The sequence below is a fragment of the Schistocerca serialis genome, chromosome 10, assembly GCF_023864345.2.
Source record: "Schistocerca serialis cubense isolate TAMUIC-IGC-003099 chromosome 10, iqSchSeri2.2, whole genome shotgun sequence".
NCBI classification, from domain to species: domain Eukaryota; kingdom Metazoa; phylum Arthropoda; class Insecta; order Orthoptera; family Acrididae; genus Schistocerca; species Schistocerca serialis.
Genome location: NC_064647.1, coordinates 44,243,440 through 44,267,847, shown reverse-complemented (window position 1 = coordinate 44,267,847; position 24,408 = coordinate 44,243,440).

The window sequence follows — 24,408 nt, the reverse complement described above, 5'->3', positions numbered from 1 at the left end:
AAGAATGCATTGCGAAGTTATATGAAAAAGATTTGGGCCCAAATGAGTATTGTACATTCAGAAATAATTATTTTGAAAGAAATATGAACAGAATACAGAAAGCAGGCTTAGATAGGACTTTTTGGGAATAATGATGAACAAAGGGATATCTCCATGCAAAATACTGCAGTAAAACAAACCCTGTCCTTTCCCTTTTGTGTTATCCTACTATATGTTTGTCTACCCTAGTGTATTTGTTTTCTTCCTGTCTCTGTGTACTGTTTCATAGAACTTTTTTCTCTTCTAATACTAAGTTACATTCACTATGATGAGGAATACTGCTATCCTCAAATACAATTGGCATTAATAATGTGTTATTTACTTTGTAAAGATGTTTAGACATTATTTATTCTGTTTTGTGTTAATGCTCATGTGTGAAGTTGATGTTTCGAAAGTTATTCTGATCTTTATGTATGTACTCATGTCATAATTCCTGTAACACTGACGTATATGTCTATTTCTATTCTTTTGTAACGCCTGTTTTACTACAAATGTTATCTGTATTGTTATGTTCTTTAATGATGTATTTTGTACCTTTGTAATTGTATTCTTATGTTATAAAATTGTAATTGACACCAGTTCATCTTATTATTAACTTGTAAGTTACATTTCACTGCACACGTTTCTGTTGGTCATAGTATATGGACAATATGTGAGAAGTAGGGACTGTTAGTGTTTGCACGTGTGTTAATAATTCAGCAAGGGACTGGATAACAGCATTGCTGATTCTAAGGACAATTCCAAACACTTTGTGAGTGCACAAGTGGTGTTTATGGACTTGCTATATTATCCGCAAGACTCTTCAATGGTGATTGTGCACCTGCACAGTCACAACAGATGGCTGCTGGCTATCTCTACAAGGACTACAGTGGGTCTACATCTTTGATGATCCATCAATACCATTATTTCTACAAGGACTGCAGTGGGTCTGCACCTCTGGTGGCCCACCAATACCGTAATCTCTACCAGGACTACAGTGGGTCTACTCTGTGATGACCTGCCTACCAATATACTTGAAAACTTCGAATGACTCTGCTGTGGGTTTGCTCTGTTGTGACCCATTACCTGTCTGCATGTCAAGAGTCAGCACTGTCTTTCCGTTGGAAGGACAACACTACTCCTTCAAGACTGCATGGAAATCCACTACTTCTGTGTGCAATTTCTTTTACTAATGAGACTTTGTGAAAAAAACTGTAATTACTATTATGATGAATGATCAGAACTATCTTTATGGACTGTGAGAAAATTTTAGCTTTTGACCAACATTGTATCAATAAGTGTGTGCATTTGATTTCTTTGTTATTGTAATTATGAAAAATTTTTTCAAATCTGTATTGGCCACTGCCCAATCCAATTTGTAAAATTTTTTGTGGGGAGCATGGGGGCTATGTAAGTAGGCTGTTTAGGTTTTTTATTGGTAACGCCACCTCTGTATGAAAATCACTGGCTGTGCTGTGTGCAGTCTGCGGCTGCTTTGCATTGTTGTAATACTCGCCATTGTAGTGTTGGGCAGCGGCAGGTGGATGTGAACAGCGCGTAGCGTTGCGCAGTTGGAGGTGAGCCGCTAGCAGTGGTGGATGTGGGGAGAGAGATGGCGGAGTTTTGAAATTTGTCATGAACTGCTATATTTATATATGATGATATCAAGGTAAATACATTGTTTGTTCTCTATTAATATCTTTCATTTGCTAACTATCCCTATCAGTAGTTAGTGCCTTCCATAGTTTGAATCTTTTATTTAGCTGGCAGTAGTGGCGCTCGCTGTATTGCAGTAGCTTGAGCAGCGAAGATTTTTGTGAGGTAAGTGATTTGTGAAAGGTATAGTTTACTGTTAGTCAGGGCCCATTCTTTTGTAGGGATTATTGAAAGTCAGATTGCGTTGTGCTAATAAAATATTGTGTGTCAGTTTAAGCACAGTCATGTATAATTGTTCAAAGGGGACGTTTCATAAGGAGCAGTTGATGAGTGCAATATTAAATTTGGGATTTGAATTAAAAACAGATATGGGAACAATGGAAAGGAACAATGGAAACACGGTTAGACTCACTGGGATCACAGTTACGATCTGAATTAAAAACAGATATGGGAACAATGGAAACACGGTGAGACTCACTGGGATCACAGTTAGGATCTGAATTAAAAACAGAGATGGGAACTTTGGCAACATGGTTAGAAACTGATATGGGAACAATGGAAACACGGTTAGACTCACGGATAGGGACATGTTTCAAAAACAATAAAGATGAATTAAAAAAAGAAATTAGAGATTTGAATGCTCACGATAATAGATTAATTTCAATAGAAATCAGTCAAAAGGAACAGGATAGAGAACAGGAAGAAAGAGATCGCGCGATAGTATAAAAATTTTCAGAGTTAAATTTACAACGTGCACATGATAAGGATGAAATATTTTGAAAGAATCGAGGAATCCATACCAACTGACAGAATAAATAACCTAACACAACAGTATGAACAATTAACTACTAAATGTGTCAATACTGAAACCCGAGTCACGACACTTTCGGAAGACGTAAATAAACAGAAAGAACAAATAGGTGACTTATCAGAAGGAGTTGAGGAGATTGCAGATAAATTGACAAGTCTTAGTTTAAATGGGGACAGAGATTCAGATGATACAGCTCCATTGCCATTTGCAGAAACCGAAGAGTACCAGAACATAAATAAACATGTTGAAAATCAGGGAAAATTTAATGAACGCGTTAAAAGGGAATTTGAGGCATTACGTAAGCAAGTCAAACAAATTGAAAGCGAAATCGTAGGAAAAGACAGCAGAAGAAATTTAGAATCACAGATAGCAGAGGGCTATGAAGAAAATAATTTATTTCATTTACGAGATGCAACAAGAGAGCGCCAGGCGCGCAAACTTGACAATAATCGACATTCGGACTGGGACAGACGCGGTAGGTCTTTGTCGCCACGAGGCGAAAGCTTTGACTATAAACACTTTTTAACTGTTCGGAAATTTAAGATCTTTCGCAATTCTAAGAACGACATACATCCATGTTCATGGTTAGATCAATTTATGTACGCACTTCCACCAAATTGGCCACTACGTCACAAACTGGAATTTATGTGTGGCTATTTAAGTCCTCAGGTAATTCACTACACTAAGTGAATATTTGCCGTAGCGTGCACAGGGCCCCGAGCTGTAGTGGTGATATTTCCCTTTTAGTTTTCTGCACCGCTGCCTACTCTTCTACTATTCTTTGTATCTATCAAAATAACTCTTCAACTACCAATCTATCTAGAGAGTCGGTAAATAATAACCGGATATGACTAATTTACCCAAAAGAGATTTCGGAAATTACCGTTTGGACTTACTATATTTTCTGCAGCATTCATTCGTAGCTTAAACCAAATTTTACCTGTTTATATTCGTCACAATATTATTTCATATGTTGACGATATTCTTATTGCTAAAAGTTCCTGGAGTGAGTATAACAAAATTTTGGATTCATTATTATGTATTTTTGCAAGAGTTGGCATTACAGTGAACTTGGAAAAATCTGAATTTGGTCGTTCTCAGGTGAAATTTCTTGGTCATATTATTTCTACAGAAGGTATTCTTCCTTATCCAGAGAAACTAGACGCTATTCGTAATTATACTGTTCCTACCACAAAACGTGATGTTCGTAGTTTCATTGGTGTCTGCAATTTTCTTAGACGCTTTGTTAGATTGGACGATTTGGCCACACCTCGTTTATGTGAACTATCTGGAAAGAATTTTAATTGGTGTTGGGATGAGGACGCTCAATCAGAATTTGAACAACTTCGTGATGCTTTAGTTGCCGCTCCACTTCTTTCACATCCAGATTTATCTAAAGATTTTTGTTTGGCGACGGACTCATCATACAAAGGCCTAGGTGCACACTTATTTCAAGAGATAGAAGAAAACGGCGTTGTAATACAGAAAACTATTGCATTTGGAAGTCGTGTTCTCCCTAAATCAGAAAAGAATTATTCGATTACGGAACTTGAAGCTTTGGCCGTTGTTTGGGCTTTCACAAAATTTCGCATATTTTTGTGTGGGAGACATACTAAGGTTTACACCGATCATCGAGCTCTGGAATTTCTTATGTCAACAAAATTAACACATGGAAGATTGTCACGATGGGCGCTGTATCTACAGGAATTTGATTTTAGTATTGCTTACATACAGGGTTTTTCTAATATTGTTGCTGATGCTTTATCACTTGCAGCTATGGGATTGAAACAAAGTGCTGAGGAGGACTGCAAAGAGAACAATTATTGTTTGATGTATATTCAAGGTGTTGCATTTGAAAATTTTATTTCGTCTTCCCCCCCCATGAACCATGGACCTTGCCGTTGGTGGGGAGGCTTGTGTGCCTCAGCGATACAGATAGCCGTACCGTAGGTGCAACCACAACGGAGGGGTATCTGTTGAGAGGCCAGACAAACGTGTGGTTCCTGAAGAGGGGCAGCAGCCTTTTCAGTAGTTGCAAGGGCAACAGTCTGGATGATTGACTGATCTGGCCTTGTAACAATAACCAAAACGGCCTTGCTGTGCTGGTACTGCGAACGGCTGAAAGCAAGGGGAAACTACAGCCGTAATTTTTCCCGAGGGCATGCAGCTTTACTGTATGATTACATGATGATGGCGTCCTCTTGGGTAAAATATTCCGGAGGTAAAATAGTCCCCCATTCGGATCTCCGGGCGGGGACTACTCAAGAGGATGTCGTTATCAGGAGAAAGAAAACTGGTGTTCTACGGATCGGAGCGTGGAATGTCAGATCCCTTAATCGGACAGGTAGGTTAGAAAATTTAAAAAGGGAAATGGATAGGTTGAAGTTAGATATAGTGGGAATTAGTGAAGTTCGGTGGCTGGAGGAACAAGACTTCTGGTCAGGTGACTACAGGGTTATAAACACAAAATCAAATAGGGGTAATGCAGGAGTAGGTTTAATAATGAATAGGAAAATAGGAATGCGGGTAAGCTACTACAAACAGCATAGTGAACGCATTATTGTGGCCAAGATAGATACGAAGCCCACACCTACTACAGTAGTACAAGTTTATATGCCAACTAGCTCTGCAGATGACGAAGAAATTGAAGAAATGTATGATGAAATAAAAGAAATTATTCAGATTGTGAAGGGAGACGAAAATTTAATAGTCATGGGTGACTGGAATTCGAGTGTAGGAAAAGGGAGAGAAGGAAACATAGTAGGTGATTATGGATTGGGGGACAGAAATGAAAGAGGAAGCCGCCTTGTAGAATTTTGCACAGAGCACAACATAATCATAACTAACACTTGGTTTAAGAATCATGAAAGAAGGTTGTATACATGGAAGAACCCTGGAGATACTAGAAGGTATCAGATAGATTATATAATGGTAAGACAGAGATTTAGGAACCAGGTTTTAAATTGTAAGACATTTCCAGGGGCAGATGTGGACTCTGACCACAATCTATTGGTTATGACCTGTAGATTAAAACTGAAGAAACTGCAAAAAGGTGGGAATTTAAGGAGATGGGACCTGGATAAACTAAAAGAACCAGAGGTTGTACAGAGATTCAGGGAGAGCATAAGGGAGCAGTTGACAGGAATGGGGGAAATAAATACAGTAGAAGAAGAATGGGTAGCTTTGAGGGATGAAGTAGTGAAGGCAGCAGAGGATCAAGTAGGTAAAAAGACGAGGGCTAGTAGAAATCCTTGGGTAACAGAAGAAATACTGAATTTAATTGATGAAAGGAGAAAATATAAAAATGCAGTAAGTGAAACAGGCAAAAAGGAATACAAACGTCTCAAAAATGAGATCGACAGGAAGTGCAAAATGGCTAAGCAGGGATGGCTAGAGGACAAATGTAAGGATGTAGAGGCCTATCTCACTAGGGGTAAGATAGATACCGCCTACAGGAAAATTAAAGAGACCTTTGGAGATAAGAGAACGACTTGTATGAATATCAAGAGCTCAGATGGCAACCCAGTTCTAAGCAAAGAAGGGAAAGCAGAAAGGTGGAAGGAGTATATAGAGGGTCTATACAAGGGCGATGTACTTGAGGACAATATTATGGAAATGGAAGAGGATGTAGATGAAGATGAAATGGGAGATATGATACTGCGTGAAGAGTTTGACAGAGCACTGAAAGACCTGAGCCGAAACAAGGCCCCCGGAGTAGACAATATTCCATTGGAACTACTGACGGCCGTGGGAGAGCCAGTCCTGACAAAACTCTACCATCTGGTGAGCAAGATGTATGAAACAGGCGAAATACCCTCAGACTTCAAGAAGAATATAATAATTCCAATCCCAAAGAAAGCAGGTGTTGACAGATGTGAAAATTACCGAACTATCAGCTTAATAAGTCACAGCTGCAAAATACTAACACGAATTCTTTACAGACGAATGGAAAAACTAGTAGAAGCCAACCTCGGGGAAGATCAGTTTGGATTCCGTAGAAACACTGGAACACGTGAGGCAATACTGACCTTACGACTTATCTTAGAAGAAAGATTAAGGAAAGGCAAACCTACGTTTCTAGCATTTGTAGACTTAGAGAAAGCTTTTGACAATGTTGACTGGAATACTCTCTTTCAAATTCTAAAGGTGGCAGGGGTAAAATACAGGGAGCGAAAGGCTATTTACAATTTGTACAGAAACCAGATGGCAGTTATAAGAGTCGAGGGACATGAAAGGGAAGCAGTGGTTGGGAAGGGAGTAAGACAGGGTTGTAGCCTCTCCCCGATGTTGTTCAATCTGTATATTGAGCAAGCAGTAAAGGAAACAAAAGAAAAATTCGGAGTAGGTATTAAAATTCATGGAGAAGAAATAAAAACTTTGAGGTTCGCCGATGACATTGTAATTCTGTCAGAGACAGCAAAGGACTTGGAAGAGCAGTTGAATGGAATGGACAGTGTCTTGAAAGGAGGATATAAGATGAACATCAACAAAAGCAAAACAAGGATAATGGAATGTAGTCTAATTAAGTCGGGTGGTGCTGAGGGAATTAGATTAGGAAATGAGGCACTTAAAGTAGTAAAGGAGTTTTGCTATTTGGGGAGCAAAATAACTGATGATGGTCGAAGTAGAGAGGATATAAAATGTAGGCTGGCAATGGCAAGGAAAGCGTTTCTGAAGAAGAGAAATTTGTTAACATCCAGTATTGATTTAAGTGTCAGGAAGTCATTTCTGAAAGTATTCGTATGGAGTGTAGCCATGTATGGAAGTGAAACATGGACGATAAATAGTTTGGACAAGAAGAGAATAGAAGCTTTCGAAATGTGGTGCTACAGAAGAATGCTGAAGATTAGATGGGTAGATCACATAACTAATGAGGAAGTACTGAACAGGATTGGGGAGAAGAGAAGTTTGTGGCACAACTTGACCAGAAGAAGGGATCGGTTGGTAGGACATGTTCTGAGGCATCAAGGGATCACCAATTTAGTATTGGAGGGCAGCGTGGAGGGTAAAAATCGTAGAGGGAGACCAAGAGATGAATACACTAAGCAGATTCAGAAGGATGTAGGTTGCAGTAGGTACTGGGAGATGAAAAAGCTTGCACAGGATAGAGTAGCATGGAGAGCTGCATCAAACCAGTCTCAGGACTGAAGACCACAACAACAACAACAACATTTCGTCTTCGCTCCAGGACATCGCTAAGGAGCAAAATAAGGATCCAATCTGGAATGACATTAAGGAGAAGTGGAGGAGAAAGGAAAGCGTAGCTATTAGACAGTATTATTTAGTTCGTAATGATATTCTTTTTAAACGAAAATCGGTCGACAACTCTGTTTGGTTAGTTTGCATTCCTGATGAGTGGGTTAATAAATTGATTTGGTATATACATTTCAGTTATGCGCACTTTGGTCCCAGAAAATGCTTTCATAAATTACGAGAAAATTGCTACTTCAGTAATATGGAAAAACGTATTCGATCTGTTCTTGCCAAATGCAAATTATGTCTAAAGGCTAAGCCGCCAACTGTTTTTCACAGAGCACCGTTGTTTCCTATCATTCCAGCGAAATTAAAGGACATGGCTGCAGTCGATTTGTTCGGTCCGGTGGTTCGTTCTACGAATGGTTTTGCGTACATTTTGGTAGCAGTGGAATTGACATCAAAATATGTGTTTTACACCTTTACGCAAAGCAGCAGTTCGTTCAGTATCTAATGCTTTCATCAAACATTTTCTTAAAGAAGTTGGTCATGTTGATAAGGTTATATCAGATAATGGATCACAGTTTCGTTCTAAAATTTGGCTTCGTACTCTACAGCGTCCTAAAATTAAACCAATTTTCATTTCACTTTTTCACCCTCAATCTAACGCTTCAGAGAGATGGATGAAGGAAATCAATAAATTGTGTCGTCTTTATTGTCATCAGAATCACAGAACTTGGGATGAGTATCTTCATATTTTTCAAAACATTCTGAATGAACTCCCTAATGATTCAACTTCTTTACCGCCTATATTGATATTAAAAAATAAAGCACCGACTAATCGCATTTCTGAAATCGTTCCTTTTCCGCCTTCACGGAAACTGCGACATTCTGAAGTTGTCAACCTGGCTCTACAAAATATTGCATCTGCGGCTGCTAGAAGAGAGAAATCAGCTAAACGTCCTGGTCGTTTAAAAACCTTGTCAGTTGGTCAAAAGGTGTTAATTAAGTCTCATCGTTTGTCTCACAAAGGAAAAGGGTTGTGTCGCAAATTTTTTCTGCTTTATAACGGTCCATATAGAGTTCGCAAAATTATTCATGATAACACTGTCGAAGTAGAAACTCTTAAATCTCGGCGCTCTAAGGGAGTACATCATATATCGAACGTTAAAATTTTTGTGGAATGACATACTTTCGATAAACCAACAGTTATACGTAAACATGCAGAGAGTACAAGATTACCGCGCCGTGTTCTGGCGGCGGCACATACTCAAAGCAACAGTGAAGTCTGCGCGCCGCACAAGGCAGTCGTTGACCGCAAACAATTACTTCCTACGTCATGCGTACCTACAGCTGATCGAGCGCTCAGTGCGAATGCACTGACAGCCGTAAACAAATACACAGTCTAAATTCTCCGAATAAATTCAGTATAAAGCTATAGTGACTTGATAAATTACGTTATTAACGTTCAGTATTTTTCAGGATACGGTTGTATAAAATATTTAAGAGGACGTTAAGAGGACTTGCTATAGAGAAATTTTCAGGAAGAATGTAATTTCGAAGAAGAAACTAATAAACTAAAAAAGGTAACTATTAATTGTGTTTATTTTTCAGGTAACATATTTCCACTTAGGTACGTACTTTAGACGTAATTTGCTGCTCGCGATTACGTGATTTATACTTTGACTAAATTTTACGTTCTATGAATTTACTTGTGAAGCGACGTGCTTGCGTACATTTGCTGATTTTGACAATGATTGATTAATGAACAGGGTTGTTACTTATGTATATTATGCATCGCTTGGCTGCACTGCTTTCTCACTGATGTCGCTTTTTTTTATTATCTGCCTGCTGTGCTTATTTATTTAAATTATAATTGTCACCTGATTAATTGTGTGGTTAGGTATGTAAGTTATACTTTGTGATTTATCTGCTTGCGCCTTCATGTTTACTTATTAAGATTGCATTTGAACATTTATTTCCTTATGCTGATATGATGCTAATGACCTGTTTATTATGTAAGATACATATTTGCTGCTTTGCGTATGGATTGCATATTTATACATTTCTGTTTTGTTATCATAACTACTCTTTAATTTAGTATATAGAAATGCTGATATACGGTGTACGAACATGGAGTTTGGGTCACACCATGGTATTAATTATAGATTGTTCGCTTGGCAGAGCCTCGTTATAGGAATTGTGCTGCATCCACTTGTTGACATTCTGTTCTCTACTGGTAATTTTACTCGCTGTTGCATGTTTTGCTTACGATCAGTGCCTTATATTTTAAGATAAGAAAATGAACTGCTATAATTCTACGAACGACATTGGTACAAGAAACTTCATTGAAGTCACATGAGCTGGAGGTTTTATGGAAGCCGTATAAATTTATGCTAATAGGTAGGAAGCTAACGACATGACATACCAACACTAGGTTTAGACCATTGACAGTTATTACACTTCATGCTTCGTGAGCAATTGAAATAGCAGGTGACTCTTGACACAAGAAATACTCCACATGTTTGCTTCTGTTTTGCCATGATTCTTGAAGTGGTGTACACACTGTGAAATATTACGATAATTCACACTCCGTACTTGTACTTACTTTATGAGAGTTGTTCAAACTAAAGTCTGTTAGAGGTCATGTATGCATTTCTTTTATTTAATGATGGACAAGGTAAGCAAAATGTATTTTATAATTCATAATGAGTAGAAGATTTGGGTCAGATGCATTACACAGAGGTTGTGTGTGGACATTGTGTCTTCGGATTGTATGGGATGATGAACTGAAGTTTGCACTAGGATTTTATCTGTACATTTTCGAGGAGACTGACTAGAGGAAAGAGTTGTTATGGAAGTGGAATGATATTGGTGCTAAGGTTTATATGTGTTGTGGCGTAACAAGTTTGCTACGCCACACTGGGAAGGGAGCCGAAAGAAAGGCACGCGTACACACACGCCGACTGGCGTCAAGTCTGGAACAGGATAACTATTGAATGGTAGCAAGAAAAGTACGTAGCTGCTTTATACTTAACTTTTATTCTTTGATGAATACAGTGTTCTTCTTGAGACATTTATACTATAACTCTCAAAGTAGGTAAGGCTAATGGCGCCTTGCTAGGTCGTAGCCATGGACTTAGCAGAATGCTATTCTAACTGTTTCTCGGCAAATGAGAGGAAGGCTTCGTCCGTATTGTCGCTAGCAATGTCGTCGTACAACTGGGGCGAGTGCTCTATCGTATCTCGAGACCTGCCTTGTTGTGGCACTAGGTCTGCGATCACACAGTGGCGACACGCGGGTCCGACATGTACTAAATGGACCGCGGCCGATTTAAGCTACCACCTAGCAAGTGTGGTGTCTGGCGGTGACACCACATTCCTCCCCCGCAAATCGGCGAACGGTCGTGTGATAAGGCTTCCGCCCGCCGTGGGGAGGACCCCATGTTGACGTATGCAATGAGGTTGGGAGCCTAACAACAGGCGAGGCTGTGCCACCCGCACCCGGCCATTCGGTCCGAGGGGATCTAGGAAATGCCTGAAAACCTAGTCCAGGGTGCACGTCAACATGCGGTGTATGCGCCCGTAATGAGACAGGAGGGGCCGAAGGGTCGACCTCCATTGCGTCGGGGTACCCGACGCGCGATGACGTCATGTGGTCCGGAGCGGACAAGAGGTCCATGGCGGAGGACGGCTGGTCACGGGAAGCGATCGGCGGCGCGTTACCCAGGGAGGCGCTTGGCGGCTGCAGCGAAGCGTCGAATGCGGGCGGCGCCGGCGGGAGAACAGGCGGCGGCGGCGGCGGCGGCGGCGGCGGCGGCGGCTGCTGCGGCGGCGCGTCGCCATGGGTCAAAATGGAAGGTATCGCCGGTAACACCTGGGGATGAGGCGAGCCAGTAGATGGGTCCCCAGGGCGCTGACCGGACGGCACCGTCGCTGAAAGCAGACGGGGAGCGGCAGAACCCGTGAGACGACAGAGGCGCAGCTGATTGAGATGCCGACACACCTCACCAGAGGCCCCCAAAACCAAATACATCGCGCGGCCGAGGCAGCGAAGAATGCTCCCTGTGAGCCAACGCTGTGAACCTCGATAGTTGCGATAAAATACAATGTCGCCTGGAGCAAAAGCAGGAGTCTGCCGCTGCACAGGAACCTGATGCGGCGGATGCAGCAAAGACATCAAGGTTCGATGAGGACGACCGTGGAGCAACTCAGCCGGCGAGCGACCATCTCGGGGCTGAGAGCGATACGAAGACAAAAAGAGCAACAATGCGTCCTCCCGAGAATGCTACTCTTTCAATTTCAACATCTGTGACTTGAAAGTCCGGACCAATCGTTCAGCGGCACCGTTTGACTGAGGCGAAAACGGCGCGGATGTCAGATGTTGAATACCATTGGCCTGGCAGAATGACTGAAATTCTGCGGACATGAATTGTGGGCCATTGTCGGAAACAATAGTCTGCGGAAGACCTTCAATGCAAAAGATAGCAGACAACGCTTGGATGGTGGCGGAGGACGTCGTGGAAGACATCCAGACAACAAAAGGAAAATTACTGAAGGCATCGACCAGAACCAACCATCGAGCATTCCAGAATGGATCAGCAAAATCGATGTGCAAGCGTTGCCAAGGGAAAGTGGCTTTTGGCCATGCAAAGACTTTCCGCGGCGGTGCGGATTGTTGTTCGGCACTCACCATGCAAGAAGAACACATATTCGTAATCACAGCATCGATTCCGAACCAAGTACAGTGCCGACGAGCAAGTTGTTTCGTTCGCACTATACCCCAATGTCCTTGGTGAAGAAGCCGTAATACAGAAGACTGTAATGAACGTGGGACCACGACTGGACTGATCATTATCAGAACGCAACAACAAAACACCACGTCGAACAAAAAGTCTCTCCCTATGAGCAAAAAATCTGCGAACCAATGGATCCTTGATCCGAGACTTTGACAAAGGCCATTGCGTAGCAACAAAACGCAAAACGGTAGCAAGGACAGGGTCAGCAGCTGTGGCTGTAGCGACACGACGAAAATCAATCGGAAACGATTCGACCACTTCATCGGTTTCCGAATCAATGAACAGGCAAGCAAGTTCGGAAGAATCGAATGCTCTATCCTCAGCAACAGGCAAACGGGACAATGCATCGGCGTTTCCGTGCTTAGCAGTGGACCGATACAAGATATCGTAGCGGTACTGCGAGAGGAAAATAGAGCAGCGAATGAATTTCTGCACTGTACACGGAGGTACAGGCTTGTTCGGAAGAAAAAGCGACGTCAAAGGTTTGTGGTCTGTGATGATGGTAAAGTGACGACCATACAAGAAATCATGGAACTTAGTAACACCAAACAGGAGAGCCAAAGCTTCTTTCTCTATCTGTGAGTAATTTCTTTGCACAGACGAGAGCAATTTGGACGCAAAGGCAATAGGGCGATCATGCGAGGCAACTTTGTGCGCAAGCACAGCACCGATCCCGAAATCCGATGCATCTACCATCAACAAAAGGGGTGTCTGGGGATCGAAGGGCGTGAGGCAAGTATTAGAAAGCAACGCCGATTTTAACCGGCGAAAGGCGCGTACGCATTCCGTCGTCCAGAGAAACGGAACACCTGTACGGCGCAAGCGATGAAGCGGAGCTGAAAGGGAAGAGGCATTGCGCACATCCACTCACACCTTGTGATTCTAGATCGTTTAATGTTCCGGCGACCTCATCACGCAATGCGTGGGGAACATTGCGCGCTCTGAAAAATTTCTGTTGCGCGTTTACTTTCAGTTCCAAATGTGCTTCATAGTTTTTAGCGCAACCTAAGCCCGGTGCAAGAGTGTCTGCAAATCTTCACAAACGCTAGAAACACTGTCTGGAGGCACAGTCTGATCCACAGATAGGACCTGATTTACTATAGACATGTTAAACAATTGAAATAAATCCAAACCAAACAAGTTCACTGCAGTAGACGAACGAAGAACGTAAAATGACACAAGTTTTGTTTGTCCCTTATATGTTGCAAGAAGAGTGCACTGTCCTAACACAGGGATCGGCTGTCCTGAATAACTTTTTAGCGTAACATTTGCGGCACACAATGGAGGTTTGCCCAGTTGTTTGTACGTGTCGTGATTGAGCAATGAAACTGCAGCTCCGGTATCGAGCTGGAACGGTATGACCTTGCCATTAAAGTCCAAATCTACAAAAAGTTTATTGTCCTGCTGACGACAAGAGCGACTGTTGTGTGCAATTTGAACAGACACTGGTACAGAATCACTTGCTAATGGACGTGATTTCCGGCGACGTCGGCGCACAGTTTTTGTGGGACGAACACAGTCACTGTTAGAGAAAGTGGCACTGGACGAAGTGGAATTAACTACATGAATGTCCATGGGCGAAGGTCCACGATCCTGAGAGTCCTTGGTTCGATTCCGGCGCGAAGCAAAGGGCCTGGAATGGTTGCGATTGTCTGATCTGAGCTTTTTCTGGCAAACACTTTGAACATGTCCTTTCCTATTGCAGAAAAAGCAAATAGCTTGGCATGATGGGCAATGTTCACGCGAATGTCTAGTAGCACACCGCGGGCATGATTTCACTGCATTTGTGTGCTGGCGTGGCACACCTGGCTTAGAGCGTGGCGGCAGCTGTGCGGACGTGCGCGAGGGCAGTTGACCGGGCCGCGTAGCGTGAGCGCGCCCGGCGGGCCGGTTAATGTTACACACAGCTGGCGAAGTTTCAAAAGATTCCTGAGCACAGTCAAGTGTGTCTTGTCTATCCAATATGTCTATCACTTGTTGAAGGGAGGGATTTACTAGTTTCAAAATGTGCTCCCGTATGCGAACATCAGAAACGTTCTGTGCAATTGCATCACGCACCATTGTATCTGAATAAGAAAGACCACAGTCACAGTCAAAAGAACACTCCCTAGTATGTCCTTGCAATGTTGCTACCCACTCCCTATTAGTTTGACCAGCCGTACGTTTCGTACGAAAAAACGTATACCATTTTGCAACCACATTAACTGTTTCTTTGAAATAGGCATCTAAAGCAGACAAAATTTCTTCGTAGGACAGAGTTGCGACGTTGCGTCGGGGAAACAATTTCACTATCACGCGGTAGGTGGACACACCGACACAAGAAAGCAAAACCGGCTGCCGCTCATTACCTTGAATTCCGTAGGCGGCTAGATGACAGCCGAACTGTCGGGACCATTCTGGCCACGATTCGTGCGCCGCATTAAAACTGCGAAACGGCGGTGCAACTGCATGTTGTGGCTGCGGTAGCGGTGAAGCGGCGGCTTCCGCATCGGTGTGAATGGCATGTTGACTCTGGACGAGCTGTCCAAGGGCATCCAATAACGCCTGCGTCTGCTGATTCTGCAAGCGATAAAATTCGGACAGTACATCTGGCGAAGCCATGACACAAATAAATGTAAGCAATCAGAAAGAACAAGACCCTTTCGTCGCCAATCTGTTGTGGCGTAACAAGTTTGCTACGCCACACTGGGAAGGGAGCCGAAAGAAAGGCACGCGAACACACACGCCGACTGGCGTCAAGTCTGGAACAGGATAACTATTGAATGGTAGCAAGAAAAGTATGTAGCTGCTTTATACTTAACTTTTATTCTTTGATGAATACAGCGTTCTTCTTGAGACATTTATACGATAACTCTCAAACTAGGTAAGGCTAATGGCGCCTTGCTAGGTCGTAGCCATGGACTTAGCAGAAGGCTATTCTAACTGTCTCTCGGCAAATGAGAGGAAGGCTTCGTCCGTATTGTCGCTAGCAATGTCGTCCGTACAACTGGGGCGAGTGCTCTATCGTATATCGAGACCTGCCTTGTGGTGGCGCTAGGTCTGCGATCACACAGTGGCGACACGCGGGTCCGACATGTACTAAATGGACCGCGGCCAATTTAAGCTACCACCTCGCAAGTGTGGTGTCTGGCGGTGACACCACAATATGTGTCGACGTATTGAAGAAGTATTATTGAAGTATTGAGATTATGTGAAGTTGATGATTATTGGATTTTTGGTGGACAAGAGGTAAGGTAAATGATATTGATGATAAGGTTTATATGTATCGACGTAAGAGGTATTATTGAAGTATTAAGATTATGTGATGCTAATGATTATTGGAGTTTTGGTGGATAAGAGGTAAAGTAAGTGAGGAGCATATTTTTTTGTTGGTTTTATGGAACAAGGAGGATGAAGATAGCAGACTAGAACACTAAAGAGGAAGGAAGATTGTCTACACACACTTTGTTAAATCAATAAGCAGTACATATTTTGTTTTGGAGAGAGGAAGTAATTGCATATCTTGGCTCACTGACAGTTGTTCAGCAATCGTACATTTTGATCTGGCTTGGCAAACATTGGTCTTGACATGATGACTATGGCGCGGACTAACTATTATTGACTGTTATACATTGCTGCCACTACTACTTGATACATAAGTTGAACATCAAATTTTGGACAGAATTGCATTTACACCATTAACAGTATTCAATTACACAGTAGCACTTAATGTGGATGAAAGATGAAAGTGTTTTTTGTGTGTTTTCCTTTCCTAATCCCAAATATTTGGTACCGACCAATCTCCTAAGTATTATTTTACTTGTTTGTTGCGGCTTACACTGACACCCATAAATATTATAGGTTTACTGTTATTTGTGTATTGTAATAGTTAATATGACAATTATCTGATATCATTTGTGTGTTTATTATAATTTGTATGTTTAGTGTAAGAGCATTGATGATAATTTTGTAAAAGCAATTGTGTGTGCCTTCAAACTGTTGTACGTGCTTGCACCTGTTCAACATGATGGGTGCCACTTGGAAATGTTTAATTTCTGCTGAGAACTCTGATGAAGTGTCTGATTAGTGATAGTGAATATTATGGACTGTTACCTGCACTTGTTCAACATGATGGGTGCCACTAGGAGATGTTTAATTTCTGATAATGAACTCTGATGAACTGTTTAATTATTGATAGTGAATATTATGGACTGTTACCTGCACCGGTTCAACATTGATGTGTGCCACTTGGAAATGTTTTATTTCTGCTGATAAACTCTGACGAACTGTCTGATTAGTGATAGTGAATATTATGGACTTTTACGTGCACTTGTTCAACATGATGTGTGCCACTGTTGGAGATGTTTAAATACTGCTGATGAAATGTTATGAGACTGCTATTTGTACCTGTTGACCATTGCTGGGTGCCACTGATGGAACTGCTTCTACTGAAATAATGTCACTTGCTGGTGTCTGCACCTGCTCAACATTGCTGGGTGACACTGATGTAACTGCTTCTACTGAAATAATGTCACTTGTTGGTGTCTGCACCTGTTCAACATTGCTGGGCGCCACTGATGGAACTGCTTCTACTGACATAATGTCACTTGTTGGTGTCTGCACCTGTCAACATCGCTGGGTGTCACTGATGGAACTGCTTCTACTGACATAATGTAACTTGTTGGTGTCTGCCCCAGTCAACATCGCTGGGTGTCACTGATGGAACTGCTTCTACTGATATAATGTCACTTGTTGCTGTCTGCACCTGTTCAACATTGCTGGGTGCCACTGTTGGAGCTGTTTAAATACTGCTGATGAAATGTGATGAGACTGCAATTTGCACCTGTTCAACATTGCTGGGTGCTACTGCTGGAACTGTCAATTACTTGTTTATTGATATATTGACAAGATTTTATGTGAATATTTGTATAAACTGATTTTTTTGTGTATTTACTGTTTATGAAGTGTTATGAGACTCTTACCTGTACATATTCGTCATTGCTGACGCTATTGATTGAATTGTTTAAACACATGATACTTGTGTAAACTATTATGTAAAATCACATGTATGAAAGCATTTGTATTTCTTACTGTATTTTATATATTAGGTTATGGAACGGTCAGTGCAAAGCCAAAATTTATTTAGTGAAGTGATATTTACTTATTAATATTATCTTTTATTTTTGTCTGTATTTTTTTGGACGAATTTGGTGGTATTTTCACCACCAATGCTGGCAAAAATACCATCAAATTCTAGCCCGTGGAGGAGGGGCATATGAAAGGTGGCTAAACTGAGCCACAGCGCCAGAGATTGCGCCAAAGAGTGTTATTCCGCCGCCTCCACTGGCAGTGCTTATCGAGAAGTCGTGGTGGAGAGTGCTTATTGAGAAGTAGCAGTAGGCAGTGCTTGTTGAGATGTTGCAGTAGCGAGTCGTAGTTGAGAAATTGCGGTAGTGAGTGCTTGTTCAGAACTTGTAGTATTGTTTTGATGGGCTAGACACCAGGTGTTGTTGGATTGGGGATGCTGTAATGATCAGAGTGTGCTTTTCGTCAATATATATGAAGGTAAAAAATTCCTTTTTTTTATTATTTCAATGTCTTAAACAATAATGCCTCTTGGTCATAGGTCCAGTCAACAAAGCATCTGGCTCGTGTTCTTGTATTAGACTGTATTTCTGGTTTCTATGTGCAATTATAGTATTTCTGGTTTTTTTAAATTACTTCAGTATAAATGGTGTTTAAAATATCTGGTCTTATTGACGAAGAACCATGCCAGATGAGTACGTTGAATCACACTTCCACACACAGAACAGCTACACTTGTGTTTTGTTGTTTCCTAGGTTTTATAGTTGCTGAGGACTTAATTCATTGTGTTAACGGAAATTTTCTTTCATTCTTTGTTGTTATTCTATGCAGTCAGATTGCGTACTAATACTAGTCGGGGCCAACCGTTTACGAGAAAGCGTAACCGAACAGGCAGCTACTAAATCAAAAAATTAAAATTATTTGCATAATATTTAATTAAGCCCCCATGCAACGTATGGGTGGCCTGCAGCGGAGCTCCAACAATGTACGATGAAAGGTGTGCTTCGAAACACTGTGCTCTTTCGACAGAGATGCCACAGATCACCATCTATCCTACATTACGGAGCAGACAAGCCTACGAATCCCACGTTCTGTGAAGAGTCGTGGAGATCCAGCGATTCAGCTCCTAGTGGTAGTTCCTCTTCCCTTCTACCTCTTTCTGTAGATGCTCACGACAGTAGCACGTGGACACTCGTCCAGCCTCGCCGTCCTCGTACTCGTCCACAGGCTCTGCGTAACAACAGTCCGTCCTTTGTCAAAGTCGCTTATCTCAATGTACTTCCCCATTTTCAGTCCATATTTTCGCTAGGGGATCCCCCACGCATGTCCGCTCCGCTTACATGCTTTTGTTAACCGCGTCACGTACAGTCGTGCTCAAAAGTATCCGAACGACCTGAATTGCATTTCGCCTGATTCGCATGCAACCCACGTAACGCAGCTGTGTAGCAGGTCCTCTAATCGATCCTTGGTACAGTTTGACTATTGAAAATGGTTCCAACAAGTCACCACTAGAAAACACTACACTGTATCGCAATAACAAAAGATGTTAAGTAATACTACGATACTACAAATATCAGGGAACACCTTATCACAGGTACGACTGTCCTTAAGGCTTGTAAGCTCACATTTATTACAATAAAGGACACACCTGAAATGTAACCACTCTCATTATTGCGTCAGATAGGTAATGCACGTAGTAACTTCGTCGTATTCGTGATTTCCTCTTCAAAGTAACATACCGTACTTATTATTTAACACAAAATGACATTAAAAATTTAAGTTAGTCACGAGCAGCTACTTGAGAATATGTATGAACTTCAAATGACACTACGAACCGACTCGTTCTGCATATGGATTCAAACCCAGGTCATGCAGATTAAGCAATGATTTCTGGACTGACGGAAACTAACCATCATTCCAGATTAGGCATACAGAGAGTGATGTACCTCGATTTTAGACAGTATCAGTTAGCAAATATCAACTTTAAATTACATAACGCAAACATTTTTAACTGACGCGAATTCCTACCCAGCACTTATTGTCCCTGTTAACGAACTACGAGAGATGTTAAATATTGCTTCTTAACAAGTAACTTACTTGAAATGCCGTGAGGTAAAGCTTTGTGTTGGGCAGGGATTCGAACCCAGAACCTAATCGGATAGATATCGAAGCACAATCAACTGTGAGATATCGCATTTTCTCGGCAGTAACTAGATGTTTTAACTGAAATGACGAGACGAAACATTAATTTTTTCCTTCCCAGGACTCCAACCCAGCATCTATCGCTGATTTATTCTAGAGAAAACGTTAAATACGGGTTTGTTGCACCAGCAGCGACATGTGAGCATGTTTGACCTACAAATAATATGACGAAGAGTTCAGTACGGACTGGGAATAGAGCCCCACACATATCGTAGTTGACTACACACAAATAGACGTCAGCTACCGAATTTTTCTCCGCCAGCAGCTCGTAATAACATCTTGAACTTACAGTGATCTCGTGAATAGTTCTGTGTCTCACTAGGGCCAGGATTCGAACCCATTCACACGCAATATGTGGAGATGTGAGGAACCAGCAGTTTTGAACAAACAACAAATTGTAGCCGAGCTGTATTGTGACGAAGGGAACAAATTTCGCGTTAAGGGCGGTCTGAGTTGCATTCCCAGTTCAGAACCAATATTATCGACATACAGAAATTCAGATTAAAGATGGAGTAAGTGTCCTGTGATCCTACATAGCGTTTGTTTCGTCACTAGAAATAAATAACTAGTATAAGAAAGGTTGCTAATGATAGAGTTTCTACATGTCGCCACTCTAGACTTTATTGTGGCTAAACCAAACGTCTACCGGGTAGAGAAGAAATATCATTTTTATGTGAATTTCAGACCACAATGCCATTATATCTTCTTCACATGGTGTAGCCAGAAGAGAATGGAATCTGTCTCTCCATATCTAAAATCACTGACCAAAGTTGGAATCGAACCCAGACCATACATATATGAACCTATCATCAGCACAACAGACCACCAAATACTCTGCTGAGTGGCTCATTTTTCTATCATAACGCCGTTGTGCCACACTGGCTGAGAATTCTGACACACAGGCTCCCTGTATCAATTTGCAGTGTGTTCAGTAAATTCATTTACTTGGTTGACCGAATCACCATGAACTAGCTGCCTCAGCTACCCAGTGCATACATTCAACTTTATTTTGTAATCACCAAAATAAAATCACGTAACTGCCACCAACACAGAACTCCCAACACTGTAGGATGCAGAAATTTAAATAGGAAGTGTTGATTTCCACTTGAGACACTCTATTGCGCCATCTGTTAGTTGAAAACAGAAAAGGTGTAACTGTTTGTCTTTCAGAATTCTAGACCCGGCCACATGCATTATCTCTCTGCGCTGTGGTTTGCAGAAGTTCTGGAGGAATTGTTTTTGAGTTCTGGAGCTGTTGTGCCTATGTGTCAGCTGGTAGCGTAATGGTAAGTGTCATGACCCGTAGAAAAGATGTCGCGATTTCCAGTACATTCATTGCTACCTTTTTTGAAACGCAATTCTACTGTCTGCTTAATTTATCAACGTAATGGAACTTGTAACATAATTCTCTTCTCAACCCAAAATAGTAGCATGTGGGAAAAGAGCTACCTACTGCGACATTTTATTCTTTTCAGGTTTAATAGACAACCAAGCAGCAGCCGCATCTCGAAACTTTTTAATTATGTGTGGGGAGAGCGCATCGTCCCAAAATACGTCGGAAAAGTATTTTCTACATTAGCTGTCGTCTGGTAGTGGTATTTTATTCTGCTAAGCAGGCTTACACCATATGCAGATGAAATTGTGAGGGATTACCAAGCCGGCTTTCGGAGGAACAGATTAACTATAGACCAAATATTCACCCTGCGTCAAATTTTGGAAAAGACATGTGAATGCAATAAACCAGTTCATAATCTTTTCATAGATTTTACAAAAACATAGGATTCAGTCTTGCAATCAAAATTGTACAGAATTCTTTTGGAACTTGGAATACCATAGAAGTATGTTAGACTTATACAAGCGAGATTGGAAAACACAAAAGGTAGAGTACACAGGGAGAAATTGGAGTCAGAAGAATTTGTAATAAAGCACGGACTTAAGCAGGGAGATGCCCTGTCTCCGTTACTTTTTAATTTAGTCCTAGAATATATTGTACGAATAGCAGCAGATAATTCAGAGAGTGTGGTGTTAAATGGATATATTAAGATATTAGGGTATGCAGATGATCTAAACATCATTAGCGATAGGAAAAGAGTCTCTAACAGCAAATGCGAATCAAGGCTAGTGAAGATGTAGGTCTAAGGATAAGTGAAGACAAAACTAAATACCTGGTTACTACTAGAATGCCAACAGCAGTAGATCAGGAAATGTTAAGAGTTGGAGACATGCAGTTTGAAAAAGTGAACACATTTAAGTAACTAGGCGTGGACATCACTTCGAGAAATGAGATTGAATCCCAACTGAAGAAGAGATTACGGGCACGAAATGCGTGCTACTTCTCACTGAATAGCTTACTTTCATCACGGATATTGTCTTGGAGTTTAAAGATTAGAATATACAAAACTATTATTCTACCAGTTATGCTGTATGGGCGTGATACTTGGTCTCTCACTGTGCAAACTGAAAAGCCGTTTCGAGTATTTAAAAACAAAATTTTGAGGAAAATATTCGCAGCAAAAAGGGATGACATTAGCGGAGAGTGGCGAAAACTGCATAACGAAGAGCTTCACGAACTCTATTCAAGCCCTGGCGTAATCAATATTATTAAATCGAGTAGGCTGTGATGGGCGGGTCACGTAGCTCGAATGGATGAGGGCAGGGCAGCACGCAGAGTACTGGTAGGGCACTTAAAGGGAAAACGTCCTGTGGGGAGACCGAGGCGTAGATGGGAGGACAATGTGAAGGCTGATTTAAGGAGCCTAGGTATTGAAGGTGAATGGAAGGAAATAGCCCAAGACAGAGACAGGTGGCGAAAATTTGTTGCTGAGGTAATGGACTCTCGAGTCCGGTATGACCAGTGAGTAAGTAAGTACAACAACCTTATGACGAAAGTCTGTTTTAATAAAACTGAGTATCTGTACACAAGCGTGCCTCTATCCACACGAATTGGTAAAATACTACACACTTAGATTTTGATTGGGTCTGTGTTTAATTGGTATGCTGTGTCGTATTCAAGATCTATGCAAATGTGGCATTTCATAACTAAAGTTATGTTTTCCTAGAAACCCTAAATTTGCTTGTCAGCAGCGGAAAGGGGCGTTACCTATTGTGCAGCATTGTAAGTTTTTCACCATTGCACTATGAGCCGAAAGTATTTACTTGCGATTTCCTTATCGATGTTTGATCTGACCGTTTGTAGCTCTTTCACAGAACGGATAAAAACGCTACACTCAGTGAGACTGGAACTGCGAACAATAACAGGCGCTTTTTCAAAGGTCAGCACGTTACCACAAAACTGGCGAAAAAGTATGTGTCTTAGCTTCCTCTTACGAGACCAATAGTGGCTAGAACTCGTAATCCGCTATTTGAAGAACTAGATTAGTTGCGATTTCCACGTGCAACGACTTTCCAGGGCTTAAAACCGTAAATTTAAAATCTTTTGTTACACCTCAAGCGATAATAACTCAGATTATTCAATGGAAATGAAAGGAAATTCAAGTGAACTTTGAGGCTCAATTCCGTGTGCACCAGGACGTAACTCGTCGATCACAGAGTTGCCAAACATACATTGCCTAGTGGCCAAATGTCAGTTACAATACAAGCAGGAAGAAGACGAACCGATGTGATCTTACAGCAGGCTGGGAAGTGACCATAGCTGGTGTCTCCAAGTCGCGGCTGCTACGGCCTGGAATACGTAATGCGTCTGATTCGCATTTCTGTAACTAGGTTTAGGCACTGGAACGTAGTTACTAATAATACTCAGAACTGACTGCAAACTAAGCATAATAAATCAGTAACTCTCATTGTTGTTTTTATATTTCTTTCGTAAGTGTACCCACAACTAAGAAACTCGTTCATAGACGTTTTCGTGCCTCCCCGATAGTCGAGCACAACAAACAAATACAAATAAAAAAAAGAGTGTGTGTGTGTGTGTGTGTGTGTGTGTGACAGAGAGAGAGAGAGAGAGAGAGAGAGAGAGAGAGAGAAATCAAAAAGAATGAGAGAGAGAGAGAGAGAGAGAGAGGTGAAACGCGTATGTATTCATGTATTCAGTAGCAGCGATTGCGAGGCATGACAGAATCTCTGACCAGAGAGCTATTTATCGTGGCTAGTCTGCGCTTGACCGCGCGAGTGTTCAGTTCGAGAGTAGTAGCGCATACGAGATGACATAGTCTGTGGTAGTAGCGCGCGAGAGTCAGTTGCAGTTGCGGGTGGAGTCGCGAGTGGGACGCAATCCGCCGGCGTCGACATGGGTCACTGGTCAAGATGCTAAATGAGGTATATTGTTAAATAAGGTAACGAAGCTGCATTGCGCACATCAGATAATGTAATGTATATTTATTGTAATTAATTTTCAAGAAGGGCCCCAATAATAATTTTGTTTTCAAAGCATTTTTTAACAAAAGAGCTATTTAATTGAAAGGATATTTCCCTTGCATTTCCTTAAACAAAAGTTTCAGTTAAATTCAAAGAATATTTGCGATGCATTTCCTCCAAGCTATCGCGAAAAATAAGAGCAGATGCAATTTTACTGAGGTAAGAACAGGGCCTAAGATCGACATTTCGGTCTATTTGCGTTTTCATTGTTATTGAGATTTCATTATCATTTTTATTGAATTGATTTTCATTTTTGTGGGGAGCTTACACATGACCCAAATTACTAGTTCT